This window comes from Arvicola amphibius, chromosome 7 (assembly GCF_903992535.2).
Source record: "Arvicola amphibius chromosome 7, mArvAmp1.2, whole genome shotgun sequence".
Classification (NCBI taxonomy): domain Eukaryota; kingdom Metazoa; phylum Chordata; class Mammalia; order Rodentia; family Cricetidae; genus Arvicola; species Arvicola amphibius.
In genome coordinates, this window is record NC_052053.1 from 115,663,158 (window position 1) to 115,673,067 (window position 9,910).

The window sequence follows — 9,910 nt, forward strand, 5'->3', positions numbered from 1 at the left end:
AATGAGAAAATAGCAGACTAGATGGTGAGCTCTACAAATTTCCCAGGACTTCTTGTGTGAAGACATTTTGAGAACTTGACAAAAAGGAGTTTAAGAACACCTTTGAATCTAAGATGGCAGTTCTCGACATGTGGGTGACAATCCCTTTGGGGGTCAAACAACCCTTTCACAGGCAATCACAGAGCAGATATTTGTAATAGAATTCATAATAGTAGCAACATTATACTTATGAAGTAACAATGAAAATAATTTTATGGTTGGGGTCACCACAACATAAGAAACTGTATTGTACTTGGTGTGACAATATGATTATTATAAAATATGTTGCTTTGCTAAGATGACTAAAGGATGTTAAAGGGTCACATCATTACAAAGGTTGAGAGCCACTGGTCTAAGATATAAGTAGCTTTATCCATTGTTAGCAAATAATTTTATACTTCAATATGTGGACTGGAGGTAAGTAATATTATAGAAATTAATCTATGTAAGAAAAGAATATTAATCATGAATTTATCTGGAAATAATTGAGAAACATAAATTATCATTCTTAATAGAAAGACCCAAAAGTACTACGTAATATAAGTTTAAAGGAACTCAATCTAAACATACAATGATAAAGTCAAGATTGGCAAAATGAAGGGATTGAGATCCTACACACCCCTGTGAAATCCATACATCACACCTGCTCTAGCTTCAATTCTAGTCCTTCCATCTGGGTCAGTTTTAATCTGTCTACTTCCTGCTATTTAGCAGAGAAAAATAAATAAATTTTATTGTCAAAATTATCTGTGTATGTGTAGGTAAGTGTATATGTGTGTGCATAAATGTGTGTTAGTGTCCTTTTTTGTTAGTTGTTTACTTATTAAAGTTATACATTTGTTAAATATTAATAGTATGAGCACTATCTCTTTGACATTAAATGTATTCTAAACTGAAACACTCCTCATATAGTACAGATTTTCTCTCTTTTGTCAAATTATTTAAAACATAGAGACTAGGCAATAGCTAATAATAAAAAATGTTAAAAGAAAAAAGAGAATTGAATAAATCTAAGTTTTTAACTTTTTAATATATTTTATTAATCTTTTATAGATGTCATACATATAGAAAGTATATTTTCATAATAACTACACTTTACTACCTTCCACCAATGTCCCTCTGAGTCAACCAACCCCTCTCTCTCCCAACTTCATGTCCTTTATCATCATCATCATCATCATCATCATCATCATCATCATTCCAAGTCTAATTAGTAATGGCCATATGTACATGAGCATGGACCATCCACTGGGGCCTGGGCAACCTACCAGCAGCCACATCCTCAACGAAAAATTGCTCTTCTTCCCTCATCAACCATTAATTCTCAATACCCCTTCTCCTAGGAGTGGGGCCTCAGGAGACACTCCCAATGCACACCTGTGATTTTGTCTGTCTCCCCTGCCTACCTAAGTTCTGCCCTATCAATTAGGCCAAGGCAGTTTCTTTATTCATTAACACAGACAGAAGGAGCTCCTACACTAGTAAAGGCAGTGAGGTTACTGCGCGTTGATGTGTTCAAGAGCCATGCCATATCTTGAAGCAGCATTGCATGGCTTGCCTCTCCATCCTCCCCATCTTATATTTTCTCACTGCTCCCACTTCTGAGATGTTGCCTTAGCCCTGGAGAGGGTGAAACTTATAAAAATAACATCTATTGCAGAGCACTCATAGTCAGTCATTTATTCTCGATGCTTTGACCAGTTGTGAGTCTCCACATTAACCACTAGCCACCACAAAAAGAAGCTTCTCTAGACAAAGTAGTGAGTATAAACTCAAATACTTAGAAGTCAATTTGACAATATGAGCATTTAGTGAAACAGCAAGCTCCCCAGGGCCTATTATCTCCCCAGTCAGCACAGTAGACTACAGGTAACATGAACGAACAAGGGGGAGATACTCAGGGTGAAATTATAAACTTAAATTATAAAATATTCATTAGCATGATGAGTATCATATGTGGCCTTCTCTGTGAAGTAAATTTCATAAAGGGTAAACTAATTTTCACATTGATTTTTGAACCTATCAATAAATTCATAAGAACTTGGGAACACTAACCTCGCTTAATAGATTAAATGAGATCAAAACTTTAAAAAGAATAAAAATATTAATAATACTTATGATGTAAAATATAAATGGGAAATCACTTTATGTCAGGAATTTTTCTAAGCAAGCAAAATACTTTATGAAATTACAAAAACTTAAAATGCCACTAGCACAATGTAAAATTCTTAAGGCTTTAAAGTGAATGCTTAAAATGCACATCAAGTTGTCTTTCTCTCGGTGCATAACCCGTGAAGCGATTTTTACTTTCTGTGCTCTGCACTGTTAACAATGCATATACTGTTCTGCAATAAATTATTTCTGCTAGAAACGGCTGTCGATCCATTAGCTGATGAGCAGGCAGATAGAGAAGCTTTCCATATTTAGTGTTTCCAAGGAAACCCTTCTCTCAGGATACACCCATTCAACATGTGAACTTGATGGGATTGTATTCGCTTGTGTGTGCTCGTGAGGGGGAAAGTAAAGGAGAGAGATAAACGCGAGGCTGTGAATCAAGCATTGGGTCCAGGGCAAGGAAGAATATTGAAGGAATTGCCTACCAGCATTGATTTGACTGAACACAAGCAAGATGATGTTTGAATGAGGAAAAAGGTGAAAGCGGGAAAAAGTAAGCAGGCTCCAGGGAGTTTGGTCGGGGAAATATTTCAAGAAGGGATCATGGTGGACAGCACTGGAACGCCAATGCAAGAGAGGTGAGACGAGACAGCAACAGAAACAGCAGCTCGAATCAAAGAAGAGCGGGCAATGGACTTAGGAAAATACACACCTGATAAGATGAGCTAATCAATATTTATTTATATCAATGCTATATGGCCAATGTGGTAAATTTCTAAAACTGATGATACACAGAGCTAAGGAAGGCATGAATCCATCAAATCTGTGACTGCAACATCTACCTTCTGTGGTACCCTTGAAAAGCTCTCAGTATTATTCCTCTTTTGAACAAATATGAGGATTTCCAAAATGCTAAGTTATGCATAATCATGGAAATATTACCTATGAGTGTAGGAGGAGGGCAACACTTGTTGGCTCCCAGCCACCTATCTAGCCCTGCGGTTTTGTTGTTGTTATTTTGTTGTTTTGTTTTGTTTTATTAGAAGATTTAAATTACTGCTTCTATTTCACTGGGGACAATGGGTCTATTTACATTGATAATTTATTATTTATTTGACTTTAGTAAGTCATTCGAATCAAGAAAAATATCCATGCCTCTTGTAGTTTTCCAGTTGGATGGAGTACAGATCTATAAAGTATGTCCTTATGATTTCCTGTATTTCCTTGATGTTTGTTGTAGTGTCTCCTTTTTCATCTCTAATTCTGTTTATTTGGATTGCCTGTCTCCATTTTTTAGTTAATTTGGATGAGTATCTGCAATCTTTTTGGTTTTCTCAAATTATCAGCTCTAGTTTTATTGAGTCCTTTAATTGTTTTTGCATGTTTGTTTCTATTTTGCTTATTCCAACCCTGAGTTTATTACTTGCCATCTACTCATTTGAATGTTATTTTTCTTGTTCTAGGGTCTTCTTGTTCATTTTTTATGTGTTCATAGCCCTTAGTGCTATGAACTTGACCCTTAAAACTACCTTAATTGTATTCCAAAGATTTGGTATGTTGTGCTTTCATTTTTCATTAAATTCTAAATATTTTAAATTCATTCTTGATTTCTGTCCTGACACATTTTCATTCAGTAGTCAGTTATTCAGTTTCCATGAGTTTGCAAACTTTCTATTGTTTCTGTTATTATTAATATCTAGCTTTAATCTATGATAAACAGGATGCAGGGTGTTATTTCAGTTTTCTTATTTCTGTTGAGACTTGCTTTGGTACAAGCATATGGGTCAGTTTTGGAGAAAATTCCAGTGCTGCTGATAAACAGCATATTCTTCAGTGTTTAAGTTGAATCTTCTGTAGATGTCTTCGATAATTTGAATTATGATGTTATTTAAGTCCACCATTTCTCTGTTGATATTTCTGTGAATAACCTGTCTATTGGCAAGAGTGGGGCATTGAAATCACCACTATTACAGTGTAAGTGTCAATATATGATTTTAGCTGTAAAGGTGTGTCTTATATGAACTTGAATATCACTATGTTTGGTACATAGATATTTACTATTACTCTATCCTCATGGTGGATTTTTTCCTTTTACTGGTATATGTTACTCCCTATCTCTTCTAGCTAGTTTTTATTTGAAGTATATTTTGTAGATAGAAACCAAGTTTGGTATGATTGTAGAATGTATTTTCTTCCTCTATGTCAATTGTGATTGATAGTTCTGCTGGGTATCATAGTCTGGGCTAAAATCTGAGGTTATTTAGTATTTGTAAAACTCTTACTGGATTTCAGTGTTTCCATTGGGAAGTCATGTGTTATTTTAATGGAACTGGCTTCATATTTCATAGATTTTTCCCTTGAAACTTTTAATATTCTTTCTTTGTTCTTTACATTTACTGTTTGATTATGTGTTTTAGTGAATTTCTTTTCCCATCCTATCTATTTGGTGTTCTATGTGCTTCTTGTACCTTGATAAGCATTTCTTTAGGTTGGTGAGATTTTGTTCTAAGATTTTTATAATTTTTTAAAACATTCTTTGTGCCTTTTCCCTGTGTTTTTTTCTTTCTTATATTCCTAATATTCATAGATTTATCTTTTTATAGTATCTCAGATTTGCCTGGATTTTATTTTAGATTTAATATTTTATTTGACTGAGGTATCCATTTCTTCCACTTTGTCTTTCGTGCCTGAGAGTCTTTCTTGTGTGTCTTTCAATCTGCTGGTGAAGCTTACCTCTAAGGTTTTTCTTTGACATCCTAAATTTTCGAATTCTAGTTTTTATCTCAGTTTGAGTTTTTCAATAATTCTATTTCTTTGTTAAATTCAACTTTCATTATTTTCATTATTTTATTCAACTGTTGGTATTTTCACGGACTTTATCATGGGATATATTCATGTTCTCTAAGATCCTTGAACACATTTATAATTGCTATTTTGAAGTACTTGTCTTATACTTCAACTACATTACATTTCTCTATACCTGCTATATGCTATTTTCTCAGGGTTGCTGGTTTAGAGGGAGTCATATTATTTGCAATTTATGTTTGTATTTTTACACTTGAGTCCTAGGCATCTGGAGTTATGATGTTTGAGATGTTTCTTGGTGTTGATATCTAGTCAGGTAGGTGTTTTGTTTCTTGTTGCTGTTGCCCTTTCTGGGTCCTGTATAAGTATGATAAAGTATGATAAGGCAGTGGGGTGCCTGATTCTCATTCTGGTAAGGACAAGGTTAGTCCCTTGAAGAAAATGCTTCTGAGGATCCACAACTTGTTCAAAAGGATGGAAATGGTCTATAAAGGAATTCTGAGATGGTCATTGACCCATAGGTAAATCTTAATTAAGAAGTCCTATTAATAAAGTACATGCCAAAGTTTTAAATGAAAAAATATGAGACATTATATCACTGTGTATCCCTGATTGGCCTGGAGCTGATGTGGAGACCAGGTTGGCATTGAGTTCACAGGGAACTATCTGTCTCTGCCTTCCCAGTGTTGAGATGAAAGTTGTGAGCTATCACAGCCTACCTAAGTGAAATTTTTACTTCATTTTAACGAGTAAACAAATACTTTTACAAGTCCTTACTCCAGTGTTACAAATGGGGCAGCTAATAAGTAGCGGTCCTGAGATTAAAACTTACATTCTTTTCTCTCTGGCCAGTGTTTGATTACTGTTTTGAAGACACTACCTAACACCTAGACCTAAACCATTGTTCATGTGTTTAACAGTTGGTATTCAGTTCTTCTGGATTTCAGTGTCATGGGATACAAAAAACTTATGAAATTTTGTGACCTTTATCAGGCATTTTGAAACTTTAGGCTGTGATTTAACAAAATCAGCACATAAACGGTAGATGAAGTACAAAATGATGTCCTGAGGGAGTATTAGGAATTGCAGAGTTTTTATTTTATAAAACAAAGTATTATTGCAATCTAAGTAAGATACTTTGTTCATGTTTTCTTCTTTATCCATTGTGCATGCTATCCAAACTCATATAAGCAGAGTAACATCAATAAATAAATAGATGATAAATAGAAATATGAAGACTTTAAAGTTCATACAGGGTACAACAGTGTGTAATTTTATTGTGTACTGTCTGTTTGTTCCTTTTATTTTAGAGGGTTCTGGGGTATGGGGAGAACATATCCATCTTATAACATGCTTCTGGAACATTTTTCAAAAGTTGGTTGTAATATATGCTTGTTTCATGACTTTAGATTTAGTGTGTTGATCTTATATGTCTACTCTTTACACTGCTCCTTTACTTCCTTCAGCACGTTAGCTTTGTATTAAATTTTAGAAAGGGTGGCTCTTCCATCTTTGTTCCTTATCATAATCTGGAAATTCTGTAGGTCACTTTGAAAACTTAGCAATTTTATTTCGTTTTTATTTTAATGTCTCTCCTCTCTCTCTCTCTCTCTCTCTCTCTGTGTGTGTGTGTGTGTGTGTGTTGTAATGTGATGTGATGTGTAGAGGACAGCTTGTAGAGCCAGTTCTTTCCCACTGTCACATGTGTTGAAAAGATGAATCTCAAACTAAAGCTGCTGCGCTTGACAGCGACTCCTTTACTTGTGAATCCATCTTACCAGCTCATATTTCTGTGTTAACCTTAAAGTCAGACTGACAATTTCTACAAAATACCCAAGACTTTTATGGATATCATGAAAAATATGTAAAGCAATATTTGAACATTTCTCCAAAAATTCACAGAGAATTTCATTAGGAATGTTAAATGTAATGTAAATTCAGAGGTAGTGGAGAAATACAAGTGATTCGGTCACGATGGCTCCTTCCTGAGTGTAGGATCTCAAACAGCACCAGGTCCCTTCCTGCTCACCTCCTGACTTCTGCTATGAAAGAATATAGTATTTACTATGTTCAGGTATAAAAACCTGCCATTTATGTCTTTACCAGACATTGAATGCAGATACTTTGCTCTTAAACTGCTCAGCCTCCAGCACTGTGAGAAACAAGGTTCTGTTCTTCATAAATTATGCAGTCTCCGATAATCTGCTAAAACATCACAAGTGGATTAACCATTGACCATTCCTGACCTGATAACAGCTCTTTCAATTCATTATTTGGGTCTTATTTGTCAATTTCCCCTAACAATGTTATATAGTTTCCAATATAAACATCTTAAGTTCTCTTGTTAAACTTATTTCAACTTTACTATCTCTAATGGCATTCCATTTTGTTTATTAATATTAAAGGGAAACTTACTAAGTTGGCTTCCATGGTAGTCTGGGTAGTGCAACACTGGTTGACTCATACTCTGACAATATTTTAAACAGAATCACTTGTTGGTGTTGTTTTTCATTTAATTTCATGATGGTTTTAAGTGAAGCTTTAGAGAATGATGGTGAATGAATGGCTTTGGAGAATAGCAGCTGTCCTCATAACTCTAGATTCAAATTCACATTCTTACATTTGGTACCAGGGAGAGCAAGGCACAAAGAAAAGGATGTTGATAGCAATTGGGTATACATTGAAAACACTTATATATTTGTTTATTATTTACTTAAATCAAACAGTAAGATAAGAAGCAAGGGACAGTAGTAGCAAATTATGTGATGAAGAAGAGCTGTTTCATTCAGCATTAGGAGCTCTGTTCACCTTTGAGGAACAGCATTTGACTTTGGTTATCAAATTCAAATGAAAAACATTTGTTAATACAAATATAAAGAGAAGTCAAGTCTGAGTGATGACTCCCTACACTCTCAGCTCAACACCCATACATCACCTCTGTCAACCAGTCTAAGGACAGGGCGTTTCTTCTATCTGCAATTTCAGGCTCTATACCTCCATTTTTGTTTTGTTCCCTAGTTGTATTCAGTGTCATGTTAAAGTTCTACATGATGTAATCCACCCAGAAATGAGAGCCTTAAATCAAGAGTTAGTTTTGTGAGTGACACCAGCTGCACAATCTTATTTTGTGTCCTTTTTCCCCATAACTGTCCATAAGCTCTTGTGATTACTAAAAATAACAGAGGAAGTAAAATCACAATACAGAGGTTTGGACAAACTAAAACTCTGCTCTAGAAGACCTTCTAATCACAACACCACAAGGAGTTAGAGGGAAGTTAGGATCTGAATTGCTCTAAATCCAGCAGCAGTTTGGACATATTTATAAACAACTTTAAGAAGGATCCTTCTATATTTGTTTCAAACCATTCTACCTAAATTAACCAAAGAAACAAAGAAAGGTGTGAGTGTACTTATATGCGCATATGTGTGTATTCCTGTGCATTCATGCATTCTATATGTATGTCATATGTAGCTCGACCATGTAAAAAGTGGTTTGTGCCATACATGGGTTTTTGTCATATATCCTAAATATTTTAATAAATGTTTTTCTTGGGGCTGGGAAAATGGAAAAGCTGTTAAAGGGCTTGAAATGCAAGCATGAGGACAAATCTCCAGGACCAGCAGTGGGGAGGCAGTCAACTGGGAATCCCTGGGTCTGACTCTTTCTGTAGTCTTGATAAAGTGATGAACTCAGGGTTCAATGAGAGACTCTCTCAAATTATAAGGTTAAGGGTCAAGGAGATGGCTCAGTAAGTAAAGTACTTGTCACACAAGCCTGCTAAGCTGAATTTGGATCCTTACAGCTCCCGTAAAGCTGGACACAGTAGCTCATGCATCTGCAATCCCAGCATAATACTGTAGGGAGATGGGATGTGGAGACAAGATAATCCTAGAAGCTAACAGTCCAAGTAGCCAGCTTTACACAGTGAAAAGCAAGAGGGATCATGTCCCAAACAAAAAAGAATGCAAGAATCCACAGCTCGGACTTCCACATATGCACTGTAGCATGTGTATGTCTGTGCACATACACACAAGTGCACGCACACACACATACATGTGCACACTAAAATAATAATAAAGTGGAGAGCAATTGAAGAAGACATTGTCCTATGATTTCTAATATACATGTCCATACACGTATGCTACACACACATGTAACACAAATAAGCTTGCGTACATGCATGCATAAACTCATAGCAAAAACATAAAAAATAATACTTCTTTTAAATACCTATGAGTTTTAATTGAGATTTGCAAATTCTTGCTGAATTTCTATGTGCTCAGAATGGTAGGAGACCCCCCCCACACACACACAGGCATGGTGCTGCACATGCAGCCCAGTGTTTGAATCCATGCTGACATCTTGCCCCACTTGTTTTTATTTCAAGTGCCATAGTTAACGAATGCAGAGTGCGTTCACCGTTTCCTGACTGGCCTTACTCTGCTCTTCTCTAGCTGCCATTTGTGGAACTGGTGAAATGTACACATGAGTAACCGAGCCCTTAATTACCAAAGCACACATGCAGCTGGGCACTGAACAGGATGCTAAAAGCTTCCTGTCCTTTACTGCAGTTCCTTTTCCAGCCTTAAATTTATCCTCTAATATATATATATATATATATATATATATATATATATATATATATATATATATATATATATATATTGAGCTTAGGGCATACTTTCTCAAACATAAATAAATGGACGAATTCTGAGCTAATGACATTCTAATAAGATAAAGAGCAAAATTATAGGTAAGGTCTTTTCGTTCCCCTCTAGTTAATCTTTTTTTTTATTCTTCTAGTATGCAGTTAATGTTGGTGTAACCAATTAAAAGCTTTCGAGAATTAATCTTCTGGCTTTCCATTTCGAGTTCTCACTCAGTGGCACATTGAACACTCCAAATACCTTGTTCAAATCCATGATAGTGTTCATGACATGTGTGTAAGAT